The sequence below is a fragment of the Eschrichtius robustus genome, chromosome 1 (genome assembly GCF_028021215.1).
Source record: "Eschrichtius robustus isolate mEscRob2 chromosome 1, mEscRob2.pri, whole genome shotgun sequence".
NCBI lineage: Eukaryota > Metazoa > Chordata > Mammalia > Artiodactyla > Eschrichtiidae > Eschrichtius > Eschrichtius robustus.
In genome coordinates, this window is record NC_090824.1 from 161,744,524 (window position 1) to 161,770,070 (window position 25,547).

The window sequence follows — 25,547 nt, forward strand, 5'->3', positions numbered from 1 at the left end:
TATTTACCTCATTGGGCTCTTTGAGAAAATTAAATGAGACATTAATGTGTATTAAGCAACCAGCTCAGAAGGTCTTCAAAACCTGTTCTTTTATTCTTTTGCGTGGAAACAAAATTAAGGAGGGTGGTCTCTGCAGCTACTGGAGAATTCCTGCTTCATTTGAGATGTCCTTGGTCTCTCCTAGATTTTGAAAACCCTCAGCCTTTGGTCTTGAGGCTCCCAGCCCCCAGCACGCCTCCCCGCTGTCCTCTAACTTCCTCCCCACCGCCACCCCCAGCCCCGCTCCGCACTCCCCTGCCATCTCGCCGCACCCCATCCCCAAAAACTTTCAGCCTGCTCTTCAGGAAGGTCCTTCCGAACTGTGGCCTGGGAGCAGGGGGCCGCGCCCCTCCCGATCGCATCTTGAGGGGCGTCAGCTGCAGACCCGCGCGCAGGCGCCGGGGAGCCCTGTCCGGCCGCGGCGGCTGCGGAGCCGGGCCCGCAGGGGCTGCCAGTGCGGGTACAGCCCTCCCGGGCCCCTCCGACTGCGGAGCGGCCGACCGCATTGCAGACGCGGGCCCTCCAGCCCTTCCCGCGCCGCCGTCCTCCCGCGGGCGCCGGGGCTGCCGGGGCCGCGCCGCGGCGGGGAGCGCTCCTCTCGCGCCCTGCGCGCCCGGCGGCTTCCCTAGCCGCGCGCCGGTCCGGGGCTGGGGACCAGCGCGCTCCAGACGCCTCTGCCTTCCCCTCCCCTTGTCGGCCGCCCCTCGGGTCCCCCGGGGGTGGGGTTTCCCTTCGCGCTCGCCCCCTCCCGCCCCCCTCCTGGGCCTTCCCCTCCCCCGCCCGCCCCTATGTATGTGTCACCGCGCGCCGTGCCCGCCCGCCCACCTACCTTCCCGCTGCTCCAGAGGGGCCTCGCAGAGCTGAGGACGCGCGCGGCGCTGCTCAAGTCTCTCTCTCAGCACCCTCGCCGGCCGGCATCTGACACGGGTGCCAGGGGGCTCCGGGCGCCTTTCAGTGACCCTTCCCTAGGCCGGCCGGGACTCCGCAACCCAGACGCTGCCGCTGCGGCCACCGCCCGAGGGGACCTGCGGACAGGACGCCGGCAGGAGGAGGGGTGCGCAGCGCCCTCCCAGAGCGTCTCCCTCTCTGCGCGGCGAGACCCGGGCCTCCTGGCCCCAGGAGACCCCGCTGCCTCGCCAAGTGTACGGGACTGAAGTTCTTGGAGAAGGGAGCCCAACTCTTCAAGGTAACCGTCTCCTGCCCTCCAGAGAGAGGCTCTCCCAGGGCCCCTGGCGAGCCGGGAGCGGTGCTGTGGCTGCCCCCTCTGTGCTGGAGGCTGCGCTGCCTCCGTCTCCCCCCACCTCCCGGGGAGGTGTGTGCTGGGGGCCCCCGACATCCACCGGCTGCGTCCGCAGTGGACTTGAGCAAACTTTCTGGCTGTTGCAGACTCAGAGTGAATGGGGCGAAGGGACACGTGAGGAGGGGCTCTTGTCTCCTGGTCCCCAGAATTAAGGGACCCACTTTTCAAGCCCCAGGGTCTGGGAGGAGCCATAGTGGACAGAGTAGCAGCTCCGGAGTCAGGAAACTGTGGGTCCAAATCCCGCTGTGCTATTTTTGAGCTGGGGGAGTTGCTTCATCTTCCTGAGCCTTGGCCTGCCCTCTGTCAGTGGGGAAGGAGGAGGCCTCTTCAGCAGCAGAGTGGCTGAGGAATAAACGAAATGACACGGCAGTGTGTCAGATACCCAGCAGGTGCCTAAGTAGAGGCTGAGAGAACCCTTTGGTCCCACTTCCATGGCCACTGGGCACCCGGAGGGGTGGGGGAAGGCCAGGAGGAATTGGCAGAGCTTGGGACAGGGCTCCTGAGCTGCCAGCAAGGGAGACAAGAGCAGCGCTCTGAACATGCCACCAAGAAGGGGCATTTCTCAAGGAAGAGGAGGGGAGGGGAGGACACATGGCCATGGGTTGCCTTTCCATCTCTGGATCCCTCTGCCGAAGAAGCCAGTGATGGTGGAGCAGGAACCCTTTCTACCCCTGGGGTTGGGTAGGCAGTTGTCAATGCCAGTGGAACCCACATTCTAGGCTAAGCAAACTGTAGGGGTGAGAGTCATCTCCTATTGGGGGACAGGATCCAACCCAAACTTTTTCATCATTCTCCTCCTTGCAGTCATAGCGGGGTTCTGATGGCGTTCTTCTAGGGTTTCACCACTAAGGAGCCCAGGTCTCTGCATGTTGATTGATGCGTAAATTCCAGTTCTGCGGGGGTGGCTGGCTACCAGGAGGGAAGGGAGGAAGATGCAAAACTGAACTGGGTTAGTGTGGCATTTTGGTTCCTGGATGCTGCCGTGGGCGGGTAGCTGACAGTCTGAAACACATTCATCTCATCTCATGCTAAGTGAAAGGGAACCTAGAACGGTGTGATGATTCACTAAAGGTTGCACTGTGACTTAGGGGTAGGGGTAGGACTAGAATCTAGGTTTTCTGAGGCCATAGTTGATCACTAGTCCTGACTGAAGGGTCCGGAGGTCTGGGATCAAATCCTCCTCTCTCTTCCTTGCCTTCTGGGCTGCCAAGGAGAAGGGGCAAAGGGGCTTAGGAGGCTCTGTGAAGGTCCACGTTGGCGCGTTGGCCTGTCAGTCACTGAGCCAGGAAGAGACTACTCAGGAATGGAAAAGCAGTGGGGGAGAAAACCCAAAGGCTTGTAAGGGGTGGGAGTGTGGGGTTGGGGAGACGCTTCTAACCTGAAAGAAAAAATTACAGAACAAAAGATCTCTCCAGTTTAAGAAGTTTTGGATGGAGGAATTATCAAGAGGAAGAAAGTCTCTCTCAGAGAAATGCTGGAATTCTTCAGGTTACATCAAGTTGTGTTTAAATTAGATGTATTTCTGTGCAGTTTCTAGCTAAACGCCTGGTATATTCATTTATTCATTTTCTGACATCTACTAAGCACCACCTAGGTGCCAGGCTCTGTGCTCAGTGCTGGCCCATAGCGGGTCCTCAATAAACGGAAACTGTGATGTGACCCAAGCAAAGCTCTTAGCACAGTGCCTGCCACTGGACAAGTACTCAAAGCTGTTCGATATTATTATTATTACTGATTTTAATCTTAAGTAGGAGTTTTTCTTTCCTAGAATTTTCAGTGAAAATCATACTTAAATTGGCATTCTTCCTTTATTATCTGAAAGCCCTATGATCAACACAAGAGCAAAGAATCCAGAGGGGGAAACAGCGTATATTCTTACTTCTTTGGAGGAAGTCTGTGCACTTGAGGGGTGAGCTCCTGCGCTGTCTGGTGTGAGCCACACCTGTCCCCACGCCCTTCCTCACACCCAGGCACACATTTTGCCCCTGTCACCCTCTCACACACACACTCCTATCCCAGGCAGCCCGTACCCCCGCCTGCCAAGATGGGGCACTCTCCATCCTCACAGACCCAGAATGGCCTGTCAGACTCCCCAGTCGGAGAGGGAGTCCAAGAGAGAGCTCACCTGCTGAGCTGGTGGGGAAGAGCCATGTGGGTGGGCAGCCTGCCGGCCAAGGCAGACCCGGGTTCAAATCCCGGCTCGGCCAACTACTAGCTACATGACTTTGTCAAGGTTTCCTTGACAAAGGAAACTCAGTTTCCTCTTCTCTAAAAAGGGGATGAAAACCTCCGATTGGGGATTTTTGTGAGGATTAAAAGACCCAATGTGGGTGCCTTGTTCGGCTCTCAGCAGGTACCATGAACCTGAATTCCTCTCCTCTAGTGGTTTCTAGGCCCCTTTGGGGTCCCAGTTCTGTCTTAGTAAAAGACCGTGTGTCCAACTTTTGGTGTGGATTTTTTTAATGATCCCTTCTAGAACTTGGTCTCCCCAAGGTCCTTCTTGTTGGATACTAGGAAGACCTCAGCTGAGCCAGGGGAAGCCCGCAGGACCCTGTTCGGAGTGTCATTTTTAGTCCACTCCCACATGAACATCTAGAACAGGAGTGGTCCAACTGCTGGTTTTGAAACCAATTTCGTGGAGGTTTAATGAAATAGGAAAGAATAATCTCATAGTGCCTCCCATGTCGTAAAGGTAAGTATTGCTTCTGGAAAATTTTCTTTCTGATACATACTTATGCAGGTCTACATAAGTATATATATGTTGATAATATATATGTATACACACAAATAGACACAAATTTGTTATTTGTATAATGTATTTCTTACTGCGGGTTGTGATCAAAAGAATTTGAAAGACTCTGATCCTGATGATATTTCTGTCTCTGAGAAATTCCTGCCTCGTGGCTCCAGCTGGCGGGCGCTGGGGCATCCTTGCTGCCCCTATAGGAACAAAACCCTTAAGTATCATGGGAGTAGAGGCAGCAAGGGATGGAAGCTGGAGGTGGGAGTGAAGGGCAAGTTCAAGGAAGAGGGCATGCCTGCTTACAAGTGGAGCAGGAGAAGGGACAGGGCTAATGGACTGCCCTGGTAAAGGGGGTCTGTGGATGGGAACACATCTTGAAATGGGAGCTGGGAGCCGTCCTCTCCTGCTGTCACCAGGCTGCTTCTGGGCCATGCTTTGGGTCCTGATGGGAGCTTTACTACCACCCTCCTTCCTTAAGAAAGCCCTGTTCCAGGGGGCAAAGGGTGGGCTGTCTGTGTGGCATCTCCCCTGGGGCGGCTGCTCTCCTTCCCCTGACCTAACAGGACAACCCCATCCCTGGCAGGGGGTCTGGGCCCCTGGGCACGGTGGGAGCTGGAGTGGAGACTGCAGAGGATGGGCTGCTGGGGGTGGGCAAGGGTAAGGGTAGAGGGAGGGAGCGGGATTGAGGCAAAGGGAGGACCAGAGAGACGAGAATTTGTAGGGAAAACGGTAAAACGGTTCCTTTTTTCAAAAGTTGAATCCAGGGCAAGAACGGAAACGTAGAGTTTACTTTTAAAAACTCAGAGCCTTCTTGTAAGCGGCCGAGTATGTGTGTGTGTGTGAGTGTGTGTATGTGTGTGCTGGGAGGGCGGCCCTGTGGGCTGGCCTGGGCGTGTAAGAGGCGACTTTTCTCCCTCTCAATGGCCTTACAGTGTATCCTAAAGAAGCTTTTTGTTAAACTCATGAATAGGTGGATTTGGGGTGTGTGATGCTGGGCACCGTGATTTGGATATTTGGTTACCTTTGAGGTTACATGTTTTTCCTTTTAAGACACACACCCAAAAAAGGAGCCACCTCTGCTGCATACGGTCTTGGGGCAGGAGGGGGGGGGGCACTTCCCGTCTCTCTGTAATTGATTTGACTTGAGGAGCAAGAGGAGGAAGGAGAAACTCAAGACTGGGCAGATCTCAATGTCCAGCCGGGGAGACGGCCCCTCTCCTCAACCCCTGGACTCTGGGCCTCTGATGTGGAACATGGCAGTTCCCAGGCCACAGATGTCCAGGGCTTCAGGGCCAGTGAGGACCCTTATTTAAGAGATGGCAAAGGGGACCAAGGCCTAGAGAGGAAAAGGTATTGTGCTCCAGGCCAGCCCAGTGCAGGTCAGTGAGGATCTGGAAGGGAAACTAGGCCTTCAGGCCCTCATCCTGAAACATACCATGTCCGTGGAAACTACTTGTTCATTCATTCATTCATTCATTCATTCTTCTTTCAGCAGCACTTGTCACATGCCAGGCATGGCACTAGGTGTGGGTAACACAGCAGTGAATAAAACAATTCACTCTTCCTGCCCTCCAGCCACTCATGGTCTAATGGGGAAGACAGGTTATAATCAACTTGACCCTGACCCTTCATTTCTATAAAGCAGTGGTTCTCAACTGGGGAGCTATTTTGCCCCCCAGGGAACATTTGGTCGTGCCTGTAGACAATTTTTGTTGTCACCGTGGGACAACAGAGGGCCGATACTACTGGCATCTAGTGGGTAGAGACCAGGGATGCTGCTAAACATTTACAATGCACAGGACAGTGCCTTCTCCTCAACAAGAGAGAACTATACAGCCCAAAATGCCCCTAGTGCCAAGATTAAGAAACTCTGCTCCAGATCTTCATTTAGTCATTGGGTCAGGCCATGCCCAACTGTGTGTAACAGCAGGAAGGTAAGCTGCAGGTAGGAGGGCAAGAAGGGAGAGTTTGGCAGTCAATAAAGAGGAGACAACAAATGAAGAAAGAGCCAGGGGCACAGAGGTAAAGTAGAGAGAACTTGGACTTTGGTGGCCCAGATACAGGTTGAAATCCAAACTATGAGCACTTAGACACGTCATCTTCTCTGAGCCTCAGTATCTGCACCTGTGAAACTGGGCTTGTGGGACAGTTGAGAGAATTCAAGATAAAGCAAATAAAGGACTTGACACAAAGTAGACCTACAATAAAATAGCAGCTGTTATGATTATCTGAGGTTTTTAAAGGTCCCACTATGGAAAGTTACAGTATCAGCAGGTACGGACATGTGATCATGAGGTCAAAGAAGGTTGCTGTTTGGGACACGGTTGCCACAATAATGCCTTCTGCTTCTGGGGGTGCAGGGTCAGCACCTCCTCACACACACAGCTCCCAGCAAGGGGTGAGAAGATGGGAGAAGGGTTAGCTTCAGCAAGAAGCCCAATGTGTGCATCCTTCAGTGTGTGCAGGGGGAAGAGCACTGACTTGGAGTCACATGAACTGGGCACTGACTGGCTGTGTGATGTGGGGAAACTGTTTCACCTCTCTGAGCCTCAGGTTCCTTATCTGTAAAATGGAGATACTAAGCCCTGCCCTCACAGATCGAGATCCAGTGAGAAATTACTGTCCAGGATGTTGCCTTCTGGGGGTGCCCGTGAAGCCCAAGCAGGACTCTTTTGTATCTGGTGTGCATTGTGCCCAAGCCAGTGCTGGGCACAGACAGTCTGAATGAATGAACGAACAAACCAGTGGACCACTGCACTCTAAATTCCTTTCAATTCTTGACAAGGAAAGTGTCAGCAATACCCAAACAGGCATCCTCCACTTTGCCACTCTCTCCCAAGAAAGCCAGAAGCCAGGACCTCTGGTTCCCAGTGCCTGCTAGGGTCAGGTTACCGCACCAGGCAGCAGCGCCCTCTAGAGGGAACTGCAGATACAGCCATTGAGCTGTGACAGTCCCAAGAGCGGGATCCCCATGGGGGGAGGGAGGTAGGAATGGGACATCAGAACTGAGGAAGCTGCTGAATAGAGGACCAAATCAGGATCGGGAACCTGGAGACTTATCTCAGTGCAGGCACGTCATTGAATACCTCCATTTTCCTTTCTTTAAAATGGAACCATTACTCAACCACATGGAGTTGAAATCACAACAAATTAAGGCCTAACTGAAAGCCACTAGCCAAATGGGTGGACTTGGGAAATCAGCAAACTTCCCTGAACCTTCTCAGAATCATGAAGCATTAGAGCACAGGGGGACTAAGGAGACGTTTAAATCACCTGGCCCCTTCATCATGCAGGTGAGGAGACTGAGTCCCAGAGAGGGGAGGGCCCTGGACGGGGAGGGCACAGGCTGCTCTTGGCAGAGCCACGGCTTTAACCAGGCTGCTGAGGCTCCTCCCTCCACATCATATGTCACATCCAAACCAGTAATAGGAGGTGCTAGGTCACAGAAACACTGTGCCATCCCATCCAACTGTGGAAGCATTTTGTCCTGGGACCACCCATTGCCCACCCTTGGGCCACCTTCTGACTCTGTCCTTCCAGGGTCCTTGCTGGCCCCAGGGTTGCTTTTGGGAAGAAAACCCTTTAGAAGAGAAATGTCCAAGGCAAGGAGGGAGCCCAGACTCCCATCTCTCTCAGGAAACCTGGGCTTCCTTGTCCTGGCCACCACCCTGGGTCATATGTAGGGGTATTTTCCCCAACAAACCCTGGATCCTCCCTGACCTTCCCCCCGCTACTTCCCTTCCCCATCAAGGGTGCTCCCTTCCTCCTCCCCTCACTTTGACCTGTTTGTTCAGATGGTTCAGGGGAACACCTGGATTTTAGGATGACTCAGGGATGTAGCAGATGTTTGCCAGTTTTACGAGGCGCTGAAAAAGGGGCCTGGAAGGCTGTCACCAGAGGTAACCTCTGTCCCTAGAATCAGAAACATTCAAGGAGCTTTTGAGAAACAAGGGTTCCCAGGCCTCATGTGCCCCCAGAGATTGTTGGTAGTGGGGGGCAGGTTAGTAATCTGCGTTTTTCAAAATCTCCCCAGGTGATTCTAATGCAGTCCTGATTCTGAACCCCTGGTTTAAAGGCCAAAACAGTTCCTCTTGTTGCATTTGGTTCTAAGCCCCTCCCTCCAGCCCTGCCTCTCAAGGTGACTTGTCCTCCCTCCCCTGCAGACAGAACTACAGCCTCTGGCCTCACCTTTGTCCTTTAGGGGAGTGAGAAAGTGGAAGCCTGCCTCCCCTCTCCTGCCTGAGACAGGGGCCCTTCTTCCATAACACAATTGTCCTTGACCCTGGATTAAAGTACATTTGTCCCAAGAGGCAGAAAAAGCTAGGCAAGGGTTCCCCAAAGTAGAACATTCCTTCCAGGGATGTCAATAGCATTGCATGTAAAAAGGATCTCATCCCTAAGGGTTAAACAGAATAAAAAGTGCCCCTTTCTTGCAGGACTTCTCAATATGCTAAGGGGCATTGGAAATCTCCATCAAGTTCCTCACATTGAATGTGACCAGAGAACTCTTCTTCCCTAGGGCAGAGTGAGGGACTCAGTCTAGAGATGCTGATCTAGGCAGTCAGCCAGGTCTGATGCTGCAGCAGGATTGAGGCTGCTGCACCAGGGCCCCAGGGCCAACCCAGGACAAGGGAGACCCCACCAAGTGGAGCTTAAAACCCTAAACTTCAAACGCAGTCACTGACCCGACAAGCCCTCTCCACCCCCAGGGCAAGGCTGGACCCCACCTCTCCTTTCCCACCTCCTACCTGCTACCTTCCGTTTAAAGGTTGGTCATGTTGGAAGCTCATTTTAGTTCCTTATTTTCCTGGATTTAAAAGAAAAATGAGGAGAGAGGTAGAACATTCAGTGTGGTTTTCCGGAGGGTGGGGCCCTGGCTCCTTGGCTGAGTCCTGCCTCGGAACACTTTCTCTCTCCAGACCTGACTGCCCTGCCGGCTCCACACACACCCCTCCTACCCCATTGGCTGCAGGCCTAACCCTGTGTGCTCTACTGGCTGTCCGACTCCAGGGGGCACCAGTCTCGCAGAAATCTCAGTGAGTAGCATCCCCAGGGGGGAATGGCAGCCCCAGAGCTGAGCAAAGAGGTGCCCTACCTACCTACCTGTCTCTGTCCCCTGTCCTCACCACTCCATCGGTGGGCATCACCCCCACCCAGGCCAGCCAGGGGGCTTCTTCAGCCCTTTCCTCAGCCCTTAATTCCCCTTAGGGCAGCCTCATTCTGGGATTCCTACTTGCTTCCTAAGCCCAGCCTGCAGTGGCTTCTGCTGTAACTTGCTTTGGTGATGTTTTAAGAGACAGGGTCCCCCTGGTGTGAGGGAACCTGATTGCTTAGATTGTCTTCAAACCCATCCCTGGGGGAGAGGACTGCTATGTAGCCGGGTTGGGGATTGGAGTGGCTTTGTTAGTCAAAGAAGCTCCTAGCACTGACTCAGAGCCTTGGCCTCCTACTGCCCCCTCGACCCACCTCGGCCTCCATCGCTCTTCTCTCAGGAGCTCCCTCTGCCCTCTCAGTGCCTGGGGGCGCCCAGGCTTTACCCACGGCGGTCAGCAAGACTCTTATATACACCAGATAAGGCTCAGGCAACTTCGATGGCTGGAAACTGGCAACTAGTCCGGACTACTCCTCAGTCACTGCAAGTACCCTGTGGGATGACCTACCCTTAGTTGCAGGCAGCAATTACGCCCTCCTCAGCCCTCTGGGGATTGCAGGGGCTCTTAGAAGGCCGTAGAGATGTGGTCCTCTCACACTAAGAATAAAGCCCAATCCCCTTCTTTGGCCCAAGGCCCTCAGGTGCTGGTCTCCCCGCCGTCTCAGCATCCACGATTCACTCTCCCCTCACCCACCACCCTCCGGCCACTGGCCTCCCACTTCGTTCCCACCTCAGGGCCTTTGCCCGCATGGTCTCCCCTGCCTGGATGCCCTTCCCACATGACTTTGCGTGGCTGGTTCATTCTGGTCATTCAGGTCCAAATGTCACCTCCTCGGTGAAGCCTTTAAATTGGCCACCCAATTTCAAGAAGATGAACACCTCCACCCCAACGCCCCAGCAATCCTTTGTTGCATTTTCTCTGTAGCTTATCACTATCTAAAAGTTTCTGCTTGGTTGTTTTCCTTGGTGGTTGTCTGCCCCCTTCCCAGCCCCTCCAAGAACAAAAGCTGCATGGGACAGGAGCCCTGTCTGTCTTGATCGTCTTCTATCTCCAACACCTAGAAAATGCTTAGCATGCAGTAGGTGCTCAGTCAAAGTCTGCTGAGTGACTTCAATCCAGTGCTTTTCAAACCATGCTCCACAGGGAGTCAGCATGGGGGGTGGGTGTCTCTGACACCCCTCAGGGGCCACAGAAGTGAGTTGAGAGGGGCAGTGATTGTGAGGGTCTGTGTCAGGTTCTATGAGAACAACTCTGATTTTATGTCTTTTGAAAGCCATTGTGTGGTGCATCTTTCTCATGTCATAGATATGAAAGCTGGGACCTAGAAAAGAGTATGTCCTGGCTACGGGTGTGGCTGTCAGAGCTGGAACTAGGGCCCAGTCTCCCAGCTCCCAGTGCTCTATCTCCTGAACATGGCGCTGTCTAAGAACAGTCCCCACTGGCCCAGACACCTCAGTAGCCCCATCCCACCCCGGCCAGGGCCCAGGGACTCTGCATAGTCACCTGGGCCAGCTGATGTTCTGCCATCAGCGGGACCCAGCTGAGGAGAGGAATGGCCACTCCCCTTCCAAGCTTTCCTTAGTAGTTCATGATGACTCGAATGTCTTGGGGAGCAGCTGCTTCTAGAAATAAATTTACATTTTTAAGTTCTACCACCTTTGGAGCTTCAAATTCTATCATTGGGCCACCCAACATGGGCCATGGGCTATCTTTCATCTCATTTCCTGTACATCTTTCAAGCTGCAGTGTCCCAGCACTACCCATGACATGGTAGGAGGTAGGCCAGGCACCGGGGAGAGGACAGAGAACAAGACGAGGTTTCCTTGGCCTCAGAGCTCAGCGTCTTCATGATTCTGAAGACCTCAGTGGGCAGCTCTTCTGCGCCTTCACTGTCCACACTGAGCAACATTACCCCCGCCCAACTCTGTACCTGTCCTCTCAGGCCACCCCCACTCTGGGCCTTCCTTGAACCCCAGCTCCACCTTGTCTTTCTTTTGTGGTGGAGAGTCCAGCGCATTGTCACCTACATTTTATTCCCAGTTCCCTTCCTGATGACATCTAGCACTTGGACTCACCAAGAAATCCATCAGGCCACTGTCTTCCAGGGGTGGAGTCAGGTCAAAGGGCTCCAGGCCCAGTTTGACCAATTCGCCAGCGGTGTGACCTTGCCATAGTTGATTAGTCTTGCATGCCTCAGTTTCCTTATCTGCAAATTGGGTATAATGACTCTCCCCTCATAAGTTTATTGGGAGGATAAAGCAAGATAACATAGCTAAATCAAGGTACGTAGCACAGAGCAAGTGCTCTCGAAACACTCTCGAAGCTGTTCATCGTGAATATCCCCGGGCCCATTCCTGGTGTCTCAGAACCTGACGTTTTGTAGCAGTGGGTTGGATGATCATGTGACTGCCTCCTCTTGCCCAAACTGAAGTTCCTCAGCTGCTTTCCTGCCCACTTATGCTCTTAAGGTAGTCATACAAGTTTGGAGCAGGAAGGGACCTGAGGGATGCAACAAGAGCCTTATGTTCCCTGCCACCTTGACGCTAGCACAAGTCTCCCGACACACCTGGAAACTGCAGCAAGCCTACTGTACCATTGTAATCACCTCATCTTAACTTGATTATATCTGCAAAGATTCTATTTCCAGATAAGGTCACATTCACAGACACTGGGGGTTAGAGCTTCAACATCTCTTTTGGGGTGGGGGGAGAGACAAAATTCAGCCTATAGCATCCTTTATTGACTTGCTGTTATATTTTAGATCTATGCTTCATTTGTAAGATATAAAGGAAGTTCTACCAGGGAAGGCAGATTAAATAAATGATATATCTTCCAATAGGTCAGTGCGTGTAAGCTAACCAGAGACTGGGCAAGTTGAGTACAAAGGATATAAATGCCCTCCCATGACCTGAACCAAACTCCCCAAGTACACACACTTCATGCTGAGTCAGCAGGAAGCTCTATGAAGTAGGTCTAATTATCCCTATTTTATAGATAGTGAAACTGAGGCAAAGTTGGTAAGTGGTAGGGTCAGGACTTGCACTCATGACTATCTGATTATAAAGTTCATGGTTTCCTGGCTATTCCGTGCACTCTGCCCCGAGAGAAGATGAATTTCCCAGACCAGACCCTGACATCTAGCATAAGAAAGAGAAGCACCGGGGCTTGTTACCCAGTCTGGGGCCTGTCCTTCAGGGGGTGTGTGTAAAGCCCTGTTTATTCCTGCACACCATGCCCTTGAACTTCATGGGGATTCCTTGGCTCAGAGTCAGGGCCACCTTCAGGAGAGGGAGCCGTGAGCAGGAAAGACCTTGGGCCCAGAGTCTGTTGAACACTCACTGTGACAGAAGAAAATTCTGTTTCCCAGCAGGTTTCCAAGACTCCTAACACATAGAGAACTGTCTCCCTCCTCCCTTCTTCCCTTAGACACTCCTCCCCACCTCCCCACACCAACCCTAATTGGCTGTCACCTTGGTCACTGGGGAGTCCGTTGGCTTTGACCCACAAACTCCAGTTCTCCTAACGGCCTGGAAGGACTGGAGCTTATTTTCTAGTGCGATTGTCTTGAATGTAGATTTTTTTAAAGGATATAAAATTTCGTTTTATCTTTAGAAACATTTTTCCTTTAAAAAATAATAAAGAACAGCATAGAAAGTTTAGGAAATAAAAATGCTCAAAATGGAAAAAATTAAAATCTACTGTAAACTCTCCTCCCAACAATGACCAGAGTTAAATTTCTATATATTTTTCTGGTCTTTTTTCTGTGAATAGGTATACGTAAGAACAGAATGGAATTGCATTCTACATATTATTTTGCAACTTGCTTTTTGAGCTTTATGATATAGGGTGAACATGTTTCCAAGTCAGTAAATAGTTTTCCATAATTGGACTATTCTACGTGCCAGGCTCTCTATTGGACACAGTAGGGAATACAAAAGGAGAAATTAAAAGTTTTCCCTGACTTTCCAGAAAGCCCACAAGCTAGGTTGGAGAAAGTGATGTCTGCTCGTCATGTGATGCAGAGAGCCCTAGTTCCTTGCCCTCGTACAGCTGATTGTGCAGCTGTGAGTGAATTTTTCCATCAAGGGAAATTGGCATCAGGCTCTCCTGGGTTGGAGGCTCAGCTACAGTGCAGTGGCGGTCACTGGGAGAGAGCATGCTTTAGTAAGAAATTCTGCAGGCATTCCGCGGATGGGTCTGTGTTCCCAGTGAGCCAGAGACACGGGGCTCAAATTTGCTGCTCCCAGAGTTGGCCTCTGTTCCCTCATTTCTCTCAGAGTGAGAGCATTTTGAGGAACCACACTTGTATCTAGTGTTTCATGACATGTATTTCTCACCCAACATGGCCCTCCTAACAAGCAATTCATCTGCTGCTCAGATAAACAAACAACAGTCCCACCCAGTAATGGAAGAAAGATGACTGTGTTCAAATCTTTAGGAGAGAATGTGGGGGGCCTCCGCCATGACACCTTCCTCAGAGATTTTCAAGGCGAGTTTTGATCATACCTGGTTTCCATCTTGTGTGCGGCTTTAGAGCCCAACCCCATGAAAATGCAGCTCCTCTCTGGGGTATGTGAAGGCGTCCCAGGATGCTGGAGGCCAGGTGGTACCCGGGAGAGCCCTGAGTATGTGAAGACCTCCTTGGATATACAAAACAGTCCAGAAAAACATGGAACCTGTCCAATAGAAATAGCATGCAAAGATCTCTAGATATTTTTCCAGTTACGGATATATATTTGCCTCCTCAAAAGGAAAGACAGTAGTCCAGTTCATAGAGACAGAAAGTAGAATGGTGGTTGCCAGGGGCTGGGGGAGGGGGAAGGAGGGGAAATGGGAGTTATTGTTTAATGGGTACAGAATTTCAGTTTTGCAAGATGAAAAGTGTTCTAAAGATGGATAGTGGTGATGGTTAAGGAACAATGTGAATGCACTTAATGCCACTGAACTGTAAAATATATGAACTTGAAAATAGTTAAGATGGTAAATGTTATGTTATGTGTATTTTATCACAGCTTTTTAAAAAAGGAGATCAGTTTGTTAAAAAGGGAAAGGTAGCTTTCTTGTGAGGACAATGTCGTTGAAGAAACCCTGACTGGGAGCAGCTGGGAGGCAGCAGATGGCATGAATCCCTAGAAGGCGCTTTCATGAAGCTCGCTGCTCTGGCATCCTGTCGGGAGGCTGTTGGGCACCATAATCCTGAGAGCCTTGCAGGGCACAGTCACACAGCCAGGAACAGCTGGCAGAGAACTGGGGACACGCCAGGCACAGCTGGAAAGGGAGGAAACGGGAACGGGGTGGGGGCAACACCATCTCATGTCGATGTTTGCGCCTCTTCGCCGACTATTCTCGAACAAGTCAGGAGTCAGAGAGGTCTGTGAAGGGCTCAGAGAGCAAGCTCTCTGCCTCTCGTGGGGTGTTATTCTACAGCACCGAGGTGCCTTGGTGCTTCGAGTCAAAATGCAAAGCCTCCCCATGTAGGAGGCACACAACCAATGTCCGTTCTTTGAATCGTGCTTTTAAGCTGAGGCCACAGATTGTCAAAGGTCTTTGGGTGACAAGACCAAACCCGTGACAGGCTGCATCCTCAGCATCCTGGCACGGGCATGAGAAGCAGAGAATTGGTTAGGAGCACTGGAGTCAGACTAAACTGGGTTTGAATTCTGGCTCGGCCACTCCCTGGCTGTGGGATTTACGGTAAGTCATTTACCCACGCTGAGCCTCGGTATCCTTTCTAAAAATGGGACTAGTAACGGTGCCCCTCCCAGGACGATTGTGAGCCTTGAATGACATGATTTGTTTGTTCACACTGCTGCCGCGCACCATGCCCGGCCTGGGCTCAACCTTCAACAGACAGCCATTTTTAGAGGAAGTAGTTATGGTAGGTGCTCGTGGGTGAGGGAGACCCAAGGATGGGCAAGCCCAGTGTACACCCTAGTGGGTGAAATCCCCCTGCAGAGGCAGACAAATGCTCTAGGAGCATGTGCTCCTGCTGTAATGGAGGAGGTGGACCTGATCACCATGGGAACTTCACAGAACAAGGATCAGCCAGCAGAGATAGTGGGGCTGTGATTTCCTCCTGACACACACCTTAGATCGGGTCATTCCCCAAACCCCCGAGAGCCCCCTATCACCTACAGAATAAAGCCAAACTCATTAGCCCAATCATGGAGGTTCCTCAGAATCTGGCCCAGCTTTGTTTCTAACTTTATTTGATCCTTCAAATAAAAGATCCACTTTATTGGATCCCAGTTGGATCCACTCCTTTCGCCATGCCTTTGTTCATGTGATCCCTTCCTCCTAGAATGCCCTCTCCCTGCCTCCACATGCCCATAGTGTCCTCATCTTTCAAGGCTCAGCTCAAAAGCCACCTCTTCTTCAAAGCTCTCTCAGGTCCTCCCAACAGGATTGATTTCTATATTGTAGCTTCTGGAGCCCTCTCATTGAGAGAGGATCCCCTCTTGTATTGTAGGATTTATTCCCATGTCTGATCTCCCACAATGAGCCCCAGGGGTGGATTCACACTGGTCCTTCCTTAAATCCCCCTCATCACCTGCTGCAGAGTTTTCCACTTGGTGGGTGTTTGACAGAGGAAGCGAGAGAGGGAGGAGGGCCAAGAAGTCCTTGGAACATTTCCAGATGAAAGGCAATTATTCCTTCCACATGAGGGCCAAAAAAAGAAGGCTCAGCTCTTCAGAGCACGTGCGCCAAGAAGGGAAAGCAGTGTCACTGGAGGACGGCTGTGGGAAGAAGAGGGCTTGTCCACTGTCTACTCAACCCACACTGAACCACCCTGGGCAGGACAAACTAACCTGATGGAGCAGAAAGGTGCAGTTTCAGGAGGTCTCCAAGACCTCCTCCTGGTCCAGTAATTCACTAGAAGGACTCAAAGAACTCAGCAAAGCTGCTATGCTCACAAGTTACGGTTTATTACAGCAGACGAATACAGATCAAAATCAGCAAAGGGAAGAGGCACGCAGGACAGGGTCCCAGAGAGACCGGGCATGAGCATCCAGATGTGCTCGCCCAGGGCGTCATGTGGACAACGCTTACTTCTCCCAGCAACAATGGGTTACAGCATGCCCAGAGTGTTGCCAGCCAGGAAAGATCACTTGAGCCTGCTGTCCAGGGTTTTCACTGGAGGTTGGTCATATAGACATGGCTGACCACCCACATGGCTGACCTTAGTCTCCAGCCCCTCCAGAGGTCAAGTTGATATCACATGACCCAAGACCCCCACCATAAATCACACTGTTAGCATAGACTATGCAGCATGGCCCAAGGCCGCCAGCTAAATAGGGCTTAGAGATTACCTTCTGGGAGCCGGGTCCACAGCTCCCATTGGCTCTCAAAGAGAAGCGTGACCCAAAAGGAGCTAAGTGGATGTTCTCTATGAAGTCTTCCCAGTCCTGGAAGCAGGGCATGCAAACTAGAGTCAAAAGAATGAGGTTTGATTCCAAATGACTAGACCCCAGGACTAAACTCCAAGAACATGCATCTGCCCCTAGAGTTTAAGGGGTTGGGCTAGTTGCCCCTTGTTTCCTTTCAGCTGCATCCCAGGCACCCGGCCCTCTGCTTTGTTCAGGAATTTGGCTGTAACCCCAAATGCCTGGTGGCCCTTTCTGGCAAGGACCCTCGGCTTCTAGAAACCTTTACTGAAGATCATTTTTGAAACCTGGGCTCAGTTTCCACCCAGAGAGGTCATCAAGGGGTCATGCTGGGTCCCCTAGCCCCTTCCCAAACTCCTTCAGGAAGGAGCACTCTGTCCTGCCAGGTTGGTGGTCAGCGCCAAGTTGAGGGAACTCAGTTCTTGGCCCAAGATTCCTGCCCCAGGAAAGGTGCTTGTGCCTGATGGAAAGTTTGGGCTGAAGGATACTCTTTTCCAAACTCCCAGGTCTGATATTTACCCAACGTCTGAAATTAATGCAGAGAAAACCTCCAAAGTGCCCGGGCTGGAACGGAAGGCTGAGAACAGGAAGGGGCATGTCCCAAGTACCAGGTTTTTTTCCACAAAGAGAGCAGGGCAAAGCTCAGTGTCCCCGGGTGAGTGAATCAGGAGCCATTAATCTTGCCATGTACCACTCTCCACTTTAAACTGGTTTTACAAGGAAATTGCAATTGGGAGTGGGGAGAGGTGGGAATAATGGGGAAAGGTTGGTGGTGTTGAGCTGAATTCTTCCCTCTGGTGCCCACCCTGGTCCAGTCATAGGCTTCGGGGCCAGGTTTGGCTGCTTCCTTCCCACCCTAGGAAGTTCCATCATGGCTGGCCTTCCTTCCCAGCTCTGGACTTGGCCCACTCCCAGCACCTTAGATAAGCAGCCTTCATCAGGCTGCCAGCATGACTCTGAGTTCTGTTTTGTCCCTGGATGCTATCTCCTGGGTCACCCACCACTCCCTGCTTGGTGGTCCCTGGGCCCATCCTGACTACTCCTGGTCCTCTCTTAACAGGAGAGGAGGGTGGATGAATCTTTCCAGAGGCCATGGCATGCTCTAGGCTACCCTGTTAGCCGCATTTGGAGTTACCCTTCCTTCTAGAGCTTCTAACATATTCCAGGACTGCGGAGGCAAGAATGCTTTGAAATCACTTGCAACAGTTATGATCAGTCTTAAGCTTAACACTCCTTCCATTTCCGAACTTAATCCAGAAAGAACATTGCCCATTCATGAAGCACCATTCATTCATTTATTCAGCAAGTATTTGTTGAACACCTGCTATGTGACAGGCACTGTTCCAGGCACCTGAAGTGTTGTAGAGTAGTAAGCGAAGCAGACAAAAGTCCCTGCCCTCATGGAGTGTATATTCTAGGAGGGGAAACAGACAATAAACAAACAAACAGTACATGGCAATAATTTCTAATAATGATAATGATATAAATAAACAATAATAGGGTGACACGATAGGGAGGCACTGGGTAGGGGTGAGGGAACAGGGTGGCCAGGGAAGGCACCTTTGAACTGAGGCTGAAATGATGAAAAGTGGCCAACTAGGGAAAGATCCAGAAAAGTGTACCAGCAAGAAGGAAGAGCAGGTACAAAAGCCCTTAGAGGGAAACACGTTTTTATGTTCAAGAAACAACTAGAATGTGGCTGGGAATAGAGGTAGGATGAGGTGTGAGCAGGAGTGAGGGCATATCATGTAGGAACTTACAGGCCATGGGCACGGGCTGGACTTCATTCCGAGGACAGTCGTCCTGTTCTGCCATGACATATAGGCCAAGATCCCTTTTGCTTTAGCTGTCCCTCCTGACCTGAGCTCAGCATCCCTGACTCATTCAAGATTCCAGTGTGATACAAGCTCCCTTCCTCCATCTCCTCCTGCCACCCCACCCAACAGGATCAGACTACTCAGGGGACATAAAGACTCCTGTTTGATGATTTAAAGAAAATTAGAAGTTTAGAGCAATTTGTCGTGGGAATCATCATTCCCTGCCTCTCCTCCTAACTGGAAATTAACCATTTCCAGAGGCCTCATTCATGGATATTCTGGCCAGAGCTGCCAAGAAACTTCCCTGAGCTCACCCAGATAGCAAGTGATGAGTCAACGGTACGAATTCAGGTTGTATTTTTAAGGTACCCACCTTCTCCCAAACCATATTGTCTCCCTGGAAACTGAGAAGAGGCCATTTGAGGAAATTGCATGGGGTTCAAAGTGGACCCCAGAGAGAAGATGAAGAACAGAATATCTCTTGTCACAATAGAGCCAGGTCAAACAGTTATTACTAGCAAGGACCTTTATTGGTGGGTGAAGGGAATCATGACAGAAAGGCCAGAGAGAGGAGAAATTGATGTTTTCTAAAGTCTTTTATGTGCTCTGTGCCCTGAACCAGGGTCTACTCCTTCCAGTTTCCCATTGTTCCCATCACCCACCTCTGCAGGGAGGGCCTTTACCTTCAAACCTACATAGACCTTCAGCAAACCAAGGCCAGTGCTGTTTTTGTTGTGGGACCAGCATCCTCCTGGCCCCTGGTAAGGACAGTGAGTTTGGCCACAGACTGACGTTGGCAGAAATAGCTCATTGGGCTGATGTCTGAAGCTGAAATTCAGTAAGGGCTTCCTTCCCTTGACTCACCTCTCCCTGCAAGGAGTTGGCCAGTTCTTCTAGCCGGTGGAGGCAAGAGTCCTCACGTGGCAGGGTGGGACATTAGAAAGGTCCAGAACACCCAGCCCAAGGCGGGGCTCTACTGACTTTTCTGGTGAGTTGGCTGATAGGAGGCCAATTATTCATGAGTAAGTGATGTTCATGCCTTTGCAGACACTGGCTGAGACATGGCCCATTCCATCAAGAATGACTTGATTGGAGCTCTTTTAAAAACCAGCCCTGAAGACCCCTGGAAGGAAGTTAACACGGACTGCCTGCAGCCCAGTAAAGCAGAATTGGATTTGTGCAGTGGCCATCTTTTTTGGACCCCTCAGGCAATTTGCCTGAAGGACTTTGGGGAAGAGCCGCCATGTTGGGCTGCAGGGGCCATTCCTCCATTGGACTTCTAGGCACGCAGGGAAAGACAGGACTCGGAGCTCTGGTTGGGGACCTGCCTGCTGATGGAAGGTCCAAGGGTGGGTCAGGACTCTTACTTGGGAATTCACCTCCTCCAGACTGGACCCTGTGTTAATCTTTGTCAAGATCCCCCCAGCCCTGCCCATATTCCAGGTGCTCTGTAGTCCTGGGCAGAGCTGGAGTAAATGTGGATTTCCCTCTGATGAACTAATTAGGGATTCATTTTACCCTCTACCAATCCCGAAAACCCTCTGGATCTGAAATTCAATGAGAACATCCCCTATCTTCTCCTTAAGTTAAATATGTTTGTTGACTGAAGAGTGGAATGAATGAGTAAAACTAATGAATGTAGAGGGGCTGGGAATGTTGAGAAGAAAGATGGAATTTATAGCCATAAGACCTGGGTTCCAAGCCGAGTTCAGCCACTTACTATCTGTGTGACTTTTGGCAAGTTCCTTAACCTCTCTGAGCAGTCATCTCACAATCTGTAAAGTGAGGATAACAGAACCAATCTTTGAAAGGTTTTTTTAAGCATGGTGTTATGTACCATTATGATCAGAGTATAGTTCCTGGCACATAGTAGACCCTTCATAAAGGTAGTCTTCAGATGGTCCCTGAAACCACTGTATAAGCTGATTCTGACTGTAAGATACTCACCGTTGCCTGAGGGTGGAACGGGGAGGGCTGCCCTCAGTCAGTGAACATGGAGAAGCTCTGAAAGTGACAGGTCTTGTGTCACTGGAGACGACACCAGCAGCATTAGGATCTTACTTACAGTCCAGAATTTTACTTGAACCCACATCCTGTGCCCAGGCTTGGGGCGAATGCAGGAATGAGCCTAGGTTAACCAAGTTGGTGGGGGAGGGGGTCCCATGGTTTGTTACCATTGCAGATCAAAAGACCATCCGCATGGGGCATCATTTAAATTAGATCGAGGCATAAACTGCATTTGGGTGTAACTTCTTATCAAGTCAGCACGTGTTGGTTGTGGGGCTACTATGTGCAGAGCCCTGTCCTCGGCCACCACGGCAGGTGCTCAGTGCGTCTACACTGGACTGAATGCCGTGATGGGTGTACACGATGCAGCTGTTCTCTTCTCCCTCCTCAACGAGGGTGGGTTCAGTTGGACAAGACTTAGGAAAGGAGACAAAATTTACTGAGAGCCACACAGTTGTCTCTCGTTTAATCCCCACGAAAGCCCTATGCGATGGATCCTATTTGATCAGCACTTTAGAGGTAAGGAAATCGATCCTTCAAGAGGTTAAATAATTGGGCCAAGGTTTTATGTTCACATATAAGTATCAGGACTGCAATTTAACAGCATCTATGTGACTCCAAAGCCATCTTCTCACTACACAGCCCTGCCCTCCACCCACGCCATTCCACCCAGCCACCCACCCACCCACACACCCCCATAAGTGCTTGGCCTGGTAGTTTAAACCAGCGGTGGGAAAGAAGTCACAAGCTGGGATGTATTCATTAATTAATTGGTGGTAACAACAAGGAATGACAAGAACATGGGCAGAAAGGAGATGGTTTCAGGCCAGGGTACCTGGAAGTTCCCAGGAGGTAGTATTTGCACTGCGTTCAGAGAAGGCTATGATCAGGTCCGATGTAGAGCTGTTCTACAGATGTAGAGTCTTCTGGAAAGAACAAACTGTGTGAGCAAAAGGAAGGATGGGAAAGTGCAGGGCCAGACCCAAGCCAAGGGCACTGCTGGGAGATAAGCCCATGGCCAGATTAGCAGAGATACTAGGTATGACAACATCTGGACCTGTATCATTTCTTGATTTCTTTATTTTTTCTCCCAATTCCACCAATTGAGCCTTGCTCCTCCCCTTAGAGCCTCCCCTAATTCCTCTGAGACTTAGGCAGGACCTCCACAACCTCACAGCTCGCCTCTTTGCATCCTGCTGCCCCTCACTTCTTCCGCAGCACATTGAGGGCACAAGGGACATCTTTCCCAGTGAGCTCAGACCTTCCCAGATAATGCTGATCTTGGTGCAGGGGCAAGTGACAGATGAGCTGGTTCTTAACCATGGGGGAGGCTGTGATGTGACTGTGAGATGTGACTCACTCTGACCCTGTATCAAATGAGTCTCTCTTCTGCACTGTGTGGAGCTGGCATTTAGAATCTCAGAGAACTCCAGGGACAATTCTCCCACTTTGCCCCGTGTCAAAGATGGAAAAGCTGATGCTCGGAGGCAGGGTCAAGGTTAGGATCCAGCGCCCACTCACTGATGTCTGCTATCTCTGCGTATAGGTTTGTCTCCATCCGCTAGGCTGTAAGCAACTCAGAGGAAAACCCTCCCTCCCCACCTCATTGTGCCCTTCTGTCTAAGCACAGTGCTGCTTGAGGCCAATCCTAGACAAAACTATGGGCTTGAAAGGTCGATCTACAGCCCCCCACCCACTGCCAGCCGCCTTTTTCAGAGGACCCACTGAATTGCCAAGAAAGCAGGAAAACATTTGCAGAATTTACTATGCTTTGGTGATGACCAAGCAAGTAACACAATAGGAATAAGGAAATCAACTATATAGAAAAAGATATAGATGGAGAGAGAATACGGAAAAGGGAGAGAAGAGAAAGAGGAGGAAATATAAAAACAGTATTAGCATCCATGAAAATTACCTTCACAGTGTTCCTGGGGTGAAGCTTGCATTCTGATTCCAGTTTGCAGTTAGGAAAACTGAGGGCTTGCATATGTTCTCCTGGAATCAGTTTCCTGGCTCCCCTTTTGCACACTGCCCCCCACCATGTCTATTTAGAATATGTGGAAAATTAGCAGCTGCAGTTGGGATCACTCTGGCCAGATGTGTCCTTGGTGTGGGATCCCTACCACTTCCCCTGTGCTGGGTTCAAAACTCCAATCTCAAGTGCATATGCCACCATTTGTATGCATGGATCCATGAGTGGTAAGAGAAGAGGCACCACTGGGAAGTTAGCCTGCAAATAAATGATGTGCCGGAGGCTGGTGGCTAGGGGAATGGCTGACCTTGGTCCTCTTGAATCCCTCCTCAGGGCTTGAGTCACAGACACAGAGCCCCTTGGGTACTGGCAAATTTTACTGGTCAGCCAGTCTACTAAATTCCAGCATCCACCCATTCGTTTAACAAGTAGGTGTCAAATACCATTTTTTGTCGTTCCTGACCCCCAACCCACTCCCCACCTGACCCGCAGTGTGTGAATTAACACAGGAGGACTTTTTTTTTTCACTTAAGGCTTGATTTTAACTTTAAGGAGGTCACAGTCTGCATGATGAGGCCAAGCTAACATACGTAAAACAACAGAGAAAAATAAGTGCCAAAGTGGCTGTACAGGCAGTCACAGTTGGGAGAGCAGAACTGAGAGTCAGGGCCTGATGAGGCTTCATGGAGGACACAGGGGCCCTGCAGGGTCAGGGAAGGGGAGGTGAATACATTCACTTAACCAGCAAACATTTGCTGAGTCCACACTAATGTGGCTGTCAGGCTGGGCCTGGGAATATGACATGGAGATGACTGTGACCCCACCCTGCCCTCAGGCTGGCAAACTGGCCTCGGTTTCAGGGTCAGCTTCAGAACTCACGCAGGACAGCAAAATGAAGGAAGAATAAGGCTTCATGAGGAAAGGAGAAGTGCTCATTACCCTTCCGCCAGCCGCCTTCTTTATTTAATATTAGTAACTTCCAGTAGTGTGCTGGTAAGCCTACTCTCAAAAAAGGAAAGAAAAAAAAGAAAAGCCCTTGTTTGTAGTGTTTCCTGATTTCCATGGTATAATACTCCCATCGTGACCAATTTCAAGCACTGGCTCTCGCTGGACCCCAGGGAAGGGAAGACCCTGAGGGGGGTCACACTCCTGAGCTGCACCCGGACTATGACCTTCCCAAAGTCACACACTGTACTGATGCACTAGCATTAATCATTACTGCTGTGCGCATCACAAGCAAGCAATATATGTCTCTAGCTGAGATTTATTGACTGCAAAATGGTCTGCCTCAAAGGGCTGTGCCCCTCATGGGTGCTCAACAAATGTGGGCCTCCAGCCCAACCCTCCTCCCTCAGAGGCCTGGGGTTGAAGGAGGTGACTTCTAAGGTGCTTGGGCTTCCATTTGTTCATTCATTCATTAATTCATTCAGTAGATATTTCCTAATTGCCCTCTCTTTCCGCTGGATACTCTTCTGGGGGTCAGGCAGACAGTGAGGAACAAGCAGACACGGTCACTGCCTTGTGGAGCTCACAAACCTGGCATTAAGACAGCCAGTCCTGAGAACTCGGGACCAGAACGCTGGTCCTGGCTCCATCTCCAACTTACTGTGTGGCCTTGAGCAAATCACTTACCTCCTTGGGCCTCAGTCTCTTCACCTGTAAAATGGAAGAGTTGGACTTGATGTTCACTAAAGTCTATCCCAGTTTTGACCTTCTGTGGCTCCAGGGAGGGAGGAGAAGCCACATGAGGAACATTTGAAGGAACTAGGAATGTCTCCATAGGAGAACAGCAGATGGGAGAGCAGATTAGACCCCTGAAGATCTGGCATGAGTCCCATAAAAGAGGAGTGGGCTTGTTTAGTGTAGTCCCTGAGGGTAGAACTCATGGGTGGAAATTGTAATAGGGGTGGGTCACCTTGACTCCGTCTTGAAATATATTGAGCACAACTGGAGCTGTGCAGCCATGGGTGGGTCACCCCGTGAAGGAATGAGCACTTCCTGTTTGAGTAGAGGCTGAAGACCACCTGTCCCGGCCACATAGAAAGGATTTCCGGTAGTGAGGTCATGATTGTAAAACCCCAAAGCCATCAGTTCTGAAGGAACCAAAAGCAGTCATTTGGTCCACCGTGCTATGTGGAAGAAGCAAATAGGATGCAAAAAGATTACAACTCCATGAAACGCAAGTAGATGCCTAAGGAAAAAGACCAGAAGGAAAACTGTCAAAACACGAATAATGGTTGGATTAGGATTGAGGATTATGGTGATTTATTTTCTCTAGTTCCTTATTTTCCAAATGTTTGGTAGGGTGGTGATGTTGTTTTTGAAACAAACGCAGTTTTATTCTTTATGGAAAGTCATCTAGTCCAACCCTCATCCCAGGGCAAGAAGCCTCCCTGTAACCGCTAAACTCTCTCCAGTCGCCACATTCTGAGGGGCTCACCCAGGCCTGACACCAGGGAGGTGGGAGGAGAGTGGCGCTGATGGATGCCTGCTGAGTGCCAGACCCTGGGCTGGGTACCAAGCCAGAGACGCAGCCCCCGTGCTCCAGAAGCGGGGCCTGCCTGGCACATTATCCTACTCGGTCTCTGAAACAGCAGTGGAGGTGGGTCCTTTTTCATTAAAGCAGGAGGTGGCCGAGCCAGGACTGGGACCTGGGTCTGGGGGTCTCCACTGCACGTTGCTGGAATAGGAATTCAGGGCAAGCAGGCAAGCTGCCCATTCAATCCCATAATCTGATGGAATAAAGGTCAAAGGCCCAGCAGGATTGGCAACCATGGGACAGAGTCTAGCTGATGCAGAGGTGGAGTGTTTTCCTGTGTTCAGCTATGGGTCTCTCTCTCTCTCTCTCTCTCTCTCACACACACACACACACACACACACACATGCAGCCTCAGTCAGGTTCAAAGCACTAGCAAGCTTACTTTCTCCCATCAAGCCTCCTAATAATTCTCTCCTAAAAAAGCCGATTCCTTGATGATGAACCCAACCTCACACACACGGATCCCACAGAAGCTCCACTCACACACCCCGGTCTTCACCCAGCATCCACTTCCCACCCTCCAGGCTCCTCTTTCCCTCCATTTCAGACGCCCCCTTCCCCCTTCCTCAGTCCCAGCTACCCAATCCCCTCA

The 25,547-nt window shown here is 50.9% G+C and overlaps 1 protein-coding gene across 2 annotated transcripts in view; it reads left to right on the forward strand.

Moving 5' to 3' along the window:
* Nucleotides 1-860: 860 nt before the first annotated feature.
* Nucleotides 861-25,547, forward strand: part of ACAN (aggrecan) — a 63,033-nt gene continuing 38,346 nt past the window's right edge. For both annotated transcript variants that reach the window (XM_068557423.1, XM_068557431.1), the window contains exon 1: nucleotides 861-1,225. The gene's annotated coding sequence lies outside the window, so the exon portion shown is untranslated. The remainder of the gene's footprint in view (nucleotides 1,226-25,547) is intronic.